Here is a 12,424-nt window from a genome sequence, read left to right as displayed (position 1 = left end):
TAAGCAACTAAAGTGTGTTACTTTATTTTATGTTTTATTATTATTTGGCCACAACTTGGTCAAAAATGCTCACAAATCAGACCTTTTTCGACCAAAGATACTCAAAAAGGAACAAAAATTTTTTTAATATGGTAAAAAAATGATAATATAAATCTTAATTTTGGGGATGATGATCTGAAGGACGCTCTTACTGGTGGTGATGATGACCCAGATTGTATCCAAGTACATGAGCAGTACAACAACTCATCTATTGAACTATGGTCCAATTTTTGTATTTGTAGCAGCCTCCAATTAAAAGTTGTAACAAGAAATATAACCATCTTTAAAAAACTACTATATTTACCTTGGAGAATTTAACAACCATGATTGTATGTTTTGGGATTTCTCTTGATTGGAGAATGCTACAAATACAAAAATCGGACCATAGTTTAATAGATAAGTTGTCATAATGCTCATGTATTTGGATACCATCTGGGTCATCATCACCAACAGCAAGAGCGTCTTTAAGATCATCATCCCCAAAATTAAGATTTATATTATCATTTTTTTACCATATTAAAAAAATTTTTGTTTTACTTTTTGGGCTAATTATTATTGCTAACAAGTATTTAACTACATCCTGTCAACTGGAGGTTTGCAGCTGTCCTCTGAAGTGATAGAGGTCGAATTTCTTATTTTCCAAAATTTCTTTCTTTGAAATACATTAATTTCTGTCTAATATTATGTTTCAGTATAATCAATGCATAAATCCCTTCAAGAATAGCCAATTTAACAGAATAAAACTTTAAAAATGATAGAAAAGTAAAAATAAGTATTTTTTCTGTTGATTTTATGGTATCTGTGCATATAAAAGGTAACACCCAAATTTGCCGTTTTTTAGTATTTTCATCAATTTTCCTTGAAATATAAAGATATCTTAAAACTGATTGATTGGGCTTGTAAAGGAACTATTTGAGCATCTTTGGTCAAAAAAGGTCTGATTTGTGAGCATTTTTGACCAAGTTGTGGCCAATTAATAATAAAACATAAAATAAAGTAACGCACTTTACATATGTTCCTAGAGGCTAAGGACACAGCTAACTTTATAATCTTAAAGGACTTTATTAGATCTTATGGTTCATATTACTGGTCCAATCAACATTGATTTTTTTTACAGAAGGGGCTATTTTGTTTATCATACTTGGGGATATTACTACACATACCCAACTTACCTACAATGAAAATTCTAGACTACAGTACTTTTGCTTTTCTTTACTTTTTAATTACTAAAGCTTTTCTCTTTGATAATTATGTCTTATTTTTCTTTTGTTTATAACGTGATATAGTAGTATTTCTAAATAAAAACGGCTATAATAAATAGTTCTAATCTCAGGAGTGTGGACTTTTCAATATTCTAATAGATGTAGAATATACGTGGATATTATGACAGAGGAAAAATTGTAGTCGATTTAGGTAATTAACATGAACATCACTTACTGGTCAGTTCGTTCATCCAGTAGGAGGGGAGGGGATGGGGTAATTGGGGGTATCGTTGTCAACCAGCTACAAGTTTCACTTTATTGGGGTATATGATAATCTGGTGAAAGATCTATTAGTAATTAAATCCATAGTTCAAATTATTGTATAAAACCGTACCAGTTTCATCTTATTTTATAAAGCAGTAAGTTTTTTTTTGTTTGTAGCGAAGGATCTCGCTAACCGCTGAACCGATATCGTTCTCCTTTACAGTGAACCTTCTCATAGGTCCGGAGATGGTTTTAGGTTATTTTATTTTCACAAATAAGTTTGGCTATGGTTTTAGGCTATTTCATTTTTATAAATAATATGGTTTTAGGTTATTTTCAGCCCTTCCCTTAAACTATACAGCGGCTAGATGCTAGGGGCGTAGCCGCTAGTTTGTTTAAAAAGCAGTTGATGTTCCTAGTGAATTGTAGTGTAAATGCTCAGATGAATCTTCGCCAAAAAAAATATCAGCTATCTATCTAGCGTTAATATCCCTAAGATCATTACAGACAGGCCAACTGGGAAGATGCCCATTGACTTTAGTCCTCTATCTAAAATTACAGTTGAGTAAATCATATTTTCTCTTAAGTCCTTATTAGAATAAACGAGTGGGTTATCTTGAGGTTTGGAATTATACAGTGGCTTCGATACTATAAAGGTTATCTTTTTAGCTTTTTACAGTCTACATAAAAATTTTATTTCTTTAAGCTTTTTTTTTCATTTGGCTCCACATCCCTTATAGTAAATAGTCAATAGTCAACACACAATAAATCTGGATTTTTTTTCAGACACAATTAAACACAGACATATGCACACACACAAATAAACAATCACACACACTTACACACATACACACATACACACATATTGTATATTAAAACAAAGTTGAGTATTTGCCCAAAGCACAAAGAATGACACACAGAAAACTGTCCCGAATTTGTATTAATTTTGAGGAACAAGACTCCAGTGACGTCATATTTTTCATTCTCGAAAAAGGGAAGGGGGGGAAGAAAATCTCTTCAAAAGAGATGGGGAAAACCCCCTTTTCTCCCATCTCTTTTTTCTTCCCCCCTCCCTTTTTTTTCTTTCCCCCTTCCCTTTTTCGGGAAAGAAAAATATGACGTAACTGGAGTCTTGTTCCTCAAAATTAATACAAATTCGGGACAGTTTTCTGTGTGTCCAAAGAATGAGATACAATTAGGAAAATCTAAATAGATTCAAGAGGTGAGAATAGTTATTTATCTCATCGTATTATAGACAGCTTTCCGCGGATATTAGAATAATAAATTTTAAGATTAAAACCAGTGATGTTAACCCTGAGGGGATGAAGGCCCTGGCTAACAAAACTGGTATTAATTTTATGAGTTTTAATTTAGAATTTGCGTAAAATTGTCGGTAATACAACCCTATACATGATTAATCCTTATGGCTGAGAACCGGTTCTATTCCAGCGGATATTAATAGGTTTTAAAGCAATACTTGAAATTTAATTATTTTAATTTTAAACAAATGGCATATCTTAGATATATATTTCAGGGAGGAAAGTTTCAGCAATTTTTGTATTTCAAAGGTTTCAATCTTTCATATTTTGTTTAAATTTCCTTCCCTTCATCCCTGTGTACACCTTTATATTTAATGTTCTCCTTTCTATTTTCAACATTTTTCCAGTATGGCTTCGAAACCAATTAATATTCATTGGGTTAGAACGGGTTCTCAGCCATACTGAAAAATCATATATACCATCATATTACAAACAATTTTTTGCGAAAATTAAAATGAAAATTATAAGATTTAGCCTGGGTCTTCAACCCCTTAGGGCTAACAAAAATGGTTTTAATCTTATAATTTTTCATTTTATAATTCGCAAAAAACGATGCGATATATAACTTTTAACTGTTAATGTTTAACTTAAGAATTAAAAAGCCTTATTTTCATTAATTTATAATCTATCCCTTATTTTAGTTCCCAATCTCTTTTGGTTTTTATATCTATAATACAAAGTAGAATGATGTCTGTCTGTCTGTCTGTCTGTCCGTCCGTCCGTCCCTTAAGATCTCGGTAACGACTGAACCGATCGGATTCTACTCTTCAGGGAATATACCTACTGGTCCTGTGGTGGTTTTAGGCTATTTTCTTGGGGGGTGGGACACCCCCAACCCCCCTTAAAAACAGAAAATCCACCTCCCATTTTTTTTTTTTTTTTTAAGGGGATTTCCTTGGTCCCTTTACGTATTTCGCCCAAATTATTTTCTATCACCTCTTGGGGCAAAGCCCCTAGAGGCTAGGGGCGAAGCCGCTAGTCCTATTAAAAGTAGTAAGGTTTTTGTCTGAAGATTTAAAGTCTCAATGACAATAACTAATGAACCGTTTGGGTTTTATTTATTTTTGGTAAGGTTATTTGTTGATTTAAGGCTATTTTATTTTTAGATTGAAGTCTTAGGATTGTTTTAAGCTATTTTTATATTCCCTCTCTGCCACTTCAAATATAGAGCTTCTAAATGTTAGGGGCGTAACTGCTTGTTTTGTATAAACTTCAAATGTTTCTATTTGTTCTTTATTTTCGGATTTGTAGACAAAACATGCATTTATAAACAAGAACAAAAATGTCCATAAGTTGCGCTACTATTTATATATTTTCATAAGTTATCTTTGGGCTTATTCAGAAAATGTTAAATAACAATTTAAAGTGAACAAACGGCTAAATTATAAGAGTGCTAAAATACAAAGAAAAAGATGTACTCTGTGATTTATTTTCTGAAAGCGAATACAAGTGACTTGGTCAGACAGACGAACATACGGTAGCCCATTTTGATAGAGTAGGTGTGATACTAAAAAAAACATATCTGTGGCAAGGTATTTATTTACAGACGGCTATTTGGTCTGAATTTAGAGGGATAAGACAATGGCCGATGAATCTATGTACATTTACAATGATGATAAACAAAATTACCCCTTCTGAAAATTGAAATTAGTGATTGAAAATGTGGCCACTCCACTTAATGAACCAACCAATCAAATTTCAAAAAATTCTCAAATAAGTTCTTAAGCCAACGAATAAGAAAACGTTATCATTAAACTTTGTCCGTACGTCCGTAACGGATAGCTTTTTTTGTTAATTTAGGCATGTTAGAATTGTCCTATCGATTTCAAACTTTGCATGGTGATTCCTTTAGTAGTTAGGTACGATTTAGAAAGCCTAGCAACTCTATAATCATTACCAGAATGTCAGTACGTCCATTTTAAACATGTTGATTTTTTACTTTTTAACAAAGATTTTTATGTGATCTAATTGTCCGATTGATCTGATTAGTATATTGATTCCTGAGACAACAATTTATAATGTTATAAGTGAAGCAACTCTATAATCAAGTTCTAAAAATGTAAAAATGTCCATAAACATCTATCCTGTATAAAGTACTTTTTCAACAAATTTACTTCCAATTTTGCTTCGACTCTTATGCATCTATATACTGATTATTCAGTTCTGACACTATACAAGTGTTAATGTCTGTTTGTCCAGTTGTTTCAGTGCTTCGCTTTTATGGATGTTGTCACCCTTGTTTTATCCATATTGCTTAGATAGACTTTAATTTTTGCGAGTATATTTTAATGACATATGAGCAACTATTCTTTAACTCACTTTGTCCGTCCATCTCTATACAATGCTTTAAAGATCAAATTTTTATAGAAAATATGTTTTTTTTTCTCATTTCGTTGGTCCTTCAGGGCCAACAAAAATGGAATTGATCTTATGATTTTTAATCTTACTATCCGATAAATAACTATTATACAAACCTATCCTCAAACAGGCAGAGGATAGATAGACAGATATAAAAATTTACTGACTAGTTTTAAAATGTCTGCATCAGAAAGGGAGCATTCTTTGAGTCATTTATCGTGCTCTTTGTGAAAATTTCCTATGCCTCTTAAACTTTACTCCGCTGAATCAGAAAAGACGACATTTCCTCTATTTTCACCTCCGATAGTGCGGCATTCGTGTGCGAGAGTTTGTTGTTGTCTCTGCCAGCGCGTTTTCCTTTGTTCATCGGAGAATGCAAGAAACGGATGTTTTGTGCCACGGAATTTGTCTGATCTGATTATCGCATTTATATGTATTATTTGACTGATGTATTTTATATTTTTTAGAGCATTGGTTTTCATCTTGAAATACAAAGATTTGTTAACCTTCTGGTTTTCCATCCTCATCAGACAGCAAGTAGTGGGTCAGTCGCCTATCTAGCGGTTTGACTGAACGTATAAGATATCAAGTTAAATCACGGCGATACAATGTCTTTTCTTGTTTTAGTCTTGGCTGCTAAAAATAAAGACAATATTAAAATCTTGTTTGCCGCCTGTAAGCTTCTGAGATGGGGTTTTATAAAAAATGCCGCGTTTTTTCGACATTTTTTAGACATGTAGAACAAGCGCGGCATTCGTGAAAACTAAACAGAGTATACAACTATTTATTTAATTATTTCGCTTTTGTTGGTACAGCCTTCATAAAAGAAAAACAAATTATCTAAAACCCATTTTTTCTGCATATTAATTAATACATCTTTTTAGAGCTGTATTAGACATTATACAAATGGCTAACATAAAAATTTTAAAAATTTGCATTCTTAAGTTGTATACTCTGTTGCAATCCTATCGTCTTTATTCAATCAATCAATGTATAAAAAATGTCGGAAAAACGCGGCATTTTTCTTAAAACCCCATCTCTGTGAAATCGTCATAGTATAACATTAAAATTTTGTTAGATGTCTATACCTGTTCCTTAACAGACAATCTATCTTTCCGAAAAAAAAATTTTGTCACACGAGTGCGGTGGGTTAAAATTTGATGCCTATGTGCGGCTGAAGCGCGGATGCCGAGCATGATTAAAATGGTGTCATATTTCAGTTAAAGGAAAAAAACTGGGTCAAAACATTTCATTGTCATTAAGGCATAATATTTAGAAAAGGAAAGTGATTTTGTCTACGCATCATCAATGGATGTAGAATATATGTGGATATTATGACAGGGTAAAAATTGTCGGCAATTTAGGCTGCTAACATGGACATCACTTATTGGTTAGTTCGATCATCCAGTAGGAGTGAAGGGAATGGTGTAAAAGGGGTGTGTTGGAAGTAACGTTATTTTAGCTCGCTGCAAGTTTCTTTTTTATAAGAGAAACTGAAAATCTGGTGTAACATCCAAGTAATAATATATCAATTACAACATCATAACTTCTTTCTTCAGTTTTTACTCTCATAGTTTTTTGCAGTTCAAAGGTCTAAAGGAATAAAACAATGGCCAATAAATTAAAGTACATCCCCAATAATAATAAACTCAATTATATCTTCAGTAGATTATAATTAGTAGTTAAAATGTTTGTGCAATCAACTTAATGAACCCACCAATCAAACTTCAATAAAAGTCCCCAAAGTTGTTAAGCCACGAATAAACTTTGGGGACCAATGTTTCCTTTCTCCCTGCGTGCAGCTACTTTAAAATTAGGGTATGTCCTACACCCGTCGCACGTTACGTAAAGTAGCCATATCATCAGCTTAAATAGATCTAGGTACAGCTTGAACTCAATACAGCAAATTTCGGATTAAATGTTTATTCGGAGCTTACATGATAGAGGGTTTCTTGAATATTTTTAATAGGTTTACTAAATAATTTTACAAATCCTGCAAACCAAATTAAATCATTATACTTTCAGAAGTAGTATTTTAGTGGTCATTCATTCTATTCCATGTACTTTTAAAATTTGCATTTTCAGTCAGATGGCTGTCTGTCATCCGAATTTCTATGCAAATGCAGTGCAATCAAAGGGTTTATTTCGGAACTTTAAATTTCATTCCTATGGCATCTGTACAAAAAACGGACACTGCGTCTATAAATTTTGTAGGTGGACCTCCCCCCCCCCCCCCTAAATTTTAATTTTAAACAAAAATGAGAAAAAATTGTGAGGGCTCATTTTTTCTCCTGGGAGGATGGTTGTACTTTCTCTAAATTAATGATAAACCTTCCCAGAACATATAAGAAGCTATGTTGTAAAGAAGAATCATATTAGTTAGTAAGATCCTTCGGTACAGACAGATAGACAGACGGTATCATATTGCTTTCATACAAGTATGATGAAATGTTCCATATTATTTAAAACTCACAAATTTCTTTTCTTAGTATAAGTTTGCTATGTTTGTGCTAAAAATGATTTCAAATTCCCTTTTACACACAAAACAAGGAAAAGAATAGTGCCGCGCTTCAAGGACACCAACACACACACACACACACACTCACACACGGACACACACAGAAAAATATTAAACAAACAATTAAACACACACATATAAGCCCCCACAAAAACACACTTAAAAACACACACACACACATACTAGGATATTCCTTAACAAGATAGAGAATGTGTTAAGGAGAAGGAGCGGAAACAATGTAATAAATGTGTGTGTGTGAGTGTGTGTCTGGGTGTGTATTCATATGTGTGTGTGTGAGTGTGTGTGTGTTGGTGTAAGGAGTATGACCGGCCCGTCGCTCAGAGGGATATTATCAGACTTTCTCCTATCCGCCTCTCTCTCTCTCTTTCTTTCATTCTGTCTATGTATGTTCTACCTCCTGCTCTCTTTCTCTCTCTCTCTCTCTCTCTCTCTCTCTCTCTCTCTCTCTCTCTCTCTCTCTCTCTCTTTATTCTATGTCTCTATCTCTCTCTCTCTCTTACACTTTCTCTTAAGTTCCTCTTATTGTAATAATAAATCTTTTGAATTCAAATTTCCAATTCCTCTTTATCTTACATCCTTTCAAATAAAGTACTTTACTGTAAGTTTAGTGTTTGAAGTGTTGACCGCTCTCCAAGTTTGTTAAAACTGGCGCGGCGCGTGCGCTTCAGGTACAAGCAGGTGTCATGCAACAGAGGTGAGGGGACAGGTACACAATCTAACTTTCCCTTTTTGTTTTATTTCGCCCCTCGCTTTATTTATTTCTCCTTTTCTGTTCTATCTTTTTTTTCTTTCTCTCTAGATATCTCTTTTTCCCTAAACTATCTATCCAACTATATATCCTTACCCACCTCTTTTTCTATCGACTATAAATTTGAACTTGAGTGTGAATATTTATTTGTTTAAAGGGGTACTCAAATTTTCATATCATAGGTATAAAAAAGGTAAGCTGTAAAATCTTAGCCATTAAAAAGGGGGGTAACAATTATATCCTGAAACAGGGGAAGCAGAAGGGAAAGGTAAATATTAAAATGCGGGAAAAATTTTGGGGAAGGGGGTGGGGGGCAAGGTATTAAATTGTGTGAGGCCAGTTAGCAAAGCAGTTTTAACAGCTAAGGACAGGAAAGGCAAGAAAATTGTGATTGTGAGAGTTTTGAGTGAAAATATTGTACATACATACTACAAACATGTGAACACTAAGCCTTAACTTTGATAGAAGCTGGTAAGCTATTCACATCTCTACACACACACACACACACAATTTCATCCCTTGCGGTGGCTGTCACCCAACAACATTCAGCTCCGTCAAAATTTCACACTCTCTTCACCGAAGTTTCAAACACGGGGCAACCAAAGAGTCCTGCTGACAAAATCCACAAGAAATTAGAGAATCCAAGCCAAAAGAGTCGTACTTACTTTACACCCTTGGCTCACTACATCATATACATCTCCCACTTTAGTTTGAGTCAGAGGAGAATATTATCTTCCGAGAGGTTGCAGTGAGTGGGGCTTTGTTTCTCCGGTGAATGGTCCACCACTCGACCCTTAGTATATACATAATATATATTAATAAACACAAATAAAGAACAAGGGGTTGCAACGGACAAAATTTTCAACTACTCTCGAGTTAATGTTTCCTAGTGAGAGAGAGGGTTATTTAGACTGTGTGTATATGAGTGCCAAATCCGCGATATTTTGCCATAAACAGCGCAAAATCTAACCCCAAAACAATACCGGCTACTGCCTGATTTACTCCCTCTCTCTTTTGTCCTGATGTGAAAAGAGTGGATACTCTGTGTGTCGTCCTGTTGAAGCCTGTGCCATCCCTCGGCCCTCAGAATCCAAGTATCGTGATGCCTTGTGGTGAAAAAGTTTGTCCAAGTAAAAACGTGGGATAATATTCTCTTCTGTTTAGTTTTACTTTGATATATTACAAATATTTTGCTGCAAAGGTTACACAAGTGTTAACATAAGAATTTACAATATTGAAAAGCAGCTGCGGGGTAACAGCAGCCAGTTTTAAAAAGTGCCGCCAAAATCTGCAGCTTTTATGTGATTTCCAATTATGTAGACACATTTCTTGTGAAGAAGGTAAGTTTTTTTTTTATTTATTTTGATAACATATCCTAATATAAAAAGTTTTTTTTGTCTGAAGCTTAAAATTTCTACTGAACCGATTATGTTTACGGAAGTTTCGCATAGGTCTTGATAAGGTTTTAGGCTACTTTATTTTTTTTAAAGATTCAAGTCATGGGATGGTTACAGGCTTTTTTTCTGCACTCTTCGACCCCTTCATAGCTCTAAGAAGCAGGGGGACCATTCACTAATAGTAGGAAATTAAAAAATACTTGGGTTTAAAAAGTGATCTTAGTTGATAAGACAATAAATTAAATTGATATATTATGATGTTATGATAAATTATATTACCTCTTTTGTTTGAAGATTATTAAACCATTATTGGAAAAGTTTGGACTCTGTTAATTTGTACCAATCAATAAAGATTTAATGAAAAATCTTCAGAGTTTTTAAACCAACGAATAAAAGAACGTGTTTAAAATAAATAATTTACAGTCTATTGTTCTTTTACATCTAAATATTTGAACTAACAAATGCTTTGATTAAGTCACACTAACAAAATTATAACAAATAAACTCTTTTTAATCTTGAGCTTTTTAGATATTGAAAAAACAAAATTCAATTAAAACGTAAATTTTATGATTATACAGGGTCATTCAAGAGAAATGATTTTTTAAAAACTTAATTATGCATAGAAAATAAAACAATTATGTAAAATGCTTTTTATATTTGGAAAACCTATTATGAGACATTTATGTTTCAAATATTTGAAATGATTATTTCAACAAATTATACCCTAAAAACCAGTTCTTCCAAAGGCCTCTATTTCAAAGATTTATGGATTTAAAGGGTGTGCAAAAAATAAACACATTTTTGAAATTCAAATTGTGTGGCTTATGTTAATAGTAGAAAAATGTTCCGCATACCGTTGGAATCGTCATAAGCTCTAGTTTTTGAAAATATAAGACCCGTTTTTGTGCTATTTGTAGTTTAGGAGCTACATTGAAAAATGTGAGAAAAAGGTTAAAAAGTTTTACGTATTTGGAACATTTTACCTCGTAGCTCCTATATTATACGTATCACAGGAATGGTTTTTATATATTAAAAAAACAGAGGTTATGACGATTCTAACGATATGCATAACATTTTTCTACTAATAACAAAAGCTACGCAATTTGAATTTCAAAAAGAAGCGCATTTTTTTACAACCTTTAAATCAATAAATCTTCGAAAAAAAGGCCTTTGGAAAAACCGGTTTTTAGGGCATAATTTGTTTAAATAATCATTTTCAAATATTTGAAACATAAATGTCTCATAATAGGTTTTCCAAATATATAAAAAATTTTACAAAATTGTTTTATTTTCTATGCATAATTAAGTTTTTAAAAAAATCATTTCTCTTGAATGACCCTGTAGTTTACATTAAATTAAAAATACCTTTCTAGGATGAAATACTTGAGAAAAAAATTTCACAAAGTTTTCATTATTATACAGAAATTAAGATTTTGTTTTTGTTTCTAAATTACTAAATAATTTTTTTTACTGTATGGCTTCGAAACCGATAAATATCCATTGGATTTGATACGGTTTTCGGCCATACTGAATCATGTAAAGCAACGTATTACAGACAATTTTCCGCGAAACTTTTTAAAAAAAAATCATAAAACTAATATCCGTTCGGGGCTCACAAAACTTAATCTTATATTTTTTTATTTGATATCTGCGGAAAGCCGTATTTAAAACGATGCGATAAATAACTGTTACTTTCTTTAAGCATAAGCTAATATATTTCATAAAGAATTGCAAAAAAATATAAGTTGGTTGACTTATAATTGTAGGTTATAAGAAACACAAGGAAGACAACATCCATGAAAGTGAAGCACACTAGAAAATATCATGCATGAAAAAAGAGTGACGCGAACTTACTAACCAATTTTGTTATCGAGTGGTAGCAATATAAATTATGACTAATCACAGTTTTCAAAGTTTAAAAATAATCAGACCATTATTTCATGCAGTGACGTGTAGAGAAATTCCCCTTGGAGGGGTATAGCCATATGGGGTGAAAAAAGATTAATGTACTTCTTCCTAATATCTTGTTTTAAGAGAGTGTTGACACCCTCCTTTTGCAGGTATCTTCTTCAAAAATAGTTAAAAACCTTCCCAGCAACTATGAAAAGCTACATTGTAAAGGAGAGCCATATCGGATCAGTAGTTCTTGAAGTTTTTAGCTACAGACATAAACCTTACTACTTTATATAATAGGATAGGTAAGATCTATCTGTCCTTGTAGAACACACGTGCAAACATACCAAAGTTATAGAAAAGCTATGCAAAATTCTATATGTAATACCAATTACCATTCTCACCTACCTTTTCCTAATATAATCATATAAGCACCGCGTCAAAAATAGACTTATTAATACATTATTTGGTTGGCTAGGTATATACCTACAACTTTCATAGTCTTCTTCCTTACTTTAAGCAATTGTTTAAAGTAATTAATATTATAAAAAAATCAGAATTTAATTAAGATTTTTTTCTAAAAAACAATCACATTGAGTCGGTTTAAGTGTGAAAGATACAAAATTAGATTAAATTAATTGGGTAAAGTCACTTTCGCGGCAACG

At 32.7% G+C, this 12,424-nt stretch overlaps 1 protein-coding gene across 1 annotated transcript in view; it reads left to right on the top strand.

Annotated features, from left to right (window-relative positions):
- The first annotated feature begins 8,810 nt into the window (after window positions 1-8,810).
- Window positions 8,811-12,424, top strand: part of LOC145316316 (innexin shaking-B-like) — an 81,607-nt gene continuing 77,993 nt past the window's right edge. The window contains exon 1 of the mRNA XM_080156748.1: window positions 8,811-9,809. The gene's annotated coding sequence lies outside the window, so the exon portion shown is untranslated. The remainder of the gene's footprint in view (window positions 9,810-12,424) is intronic.

Source organism: Acartia tonsa, chromosome 4, assembly GCF_053477335.1.
Source record: "Acartia tonsa isolate MP-2025a chromosome 4, ASM5347733v1, whole genome shotgun sequence".
NCBI classification, from domain to species: domain Eukaryota; kingdom Metazoa; phylum Arthropoda; class Copepoda; order Calanoida; family Acartiidae; genus Acartia; species Acartia tonsa.
The sequence above is the reverse complement of the archived record's forward strand: the minus strand, read 5'-3'. Positions and strand labels throughout refer to the sequence as shown.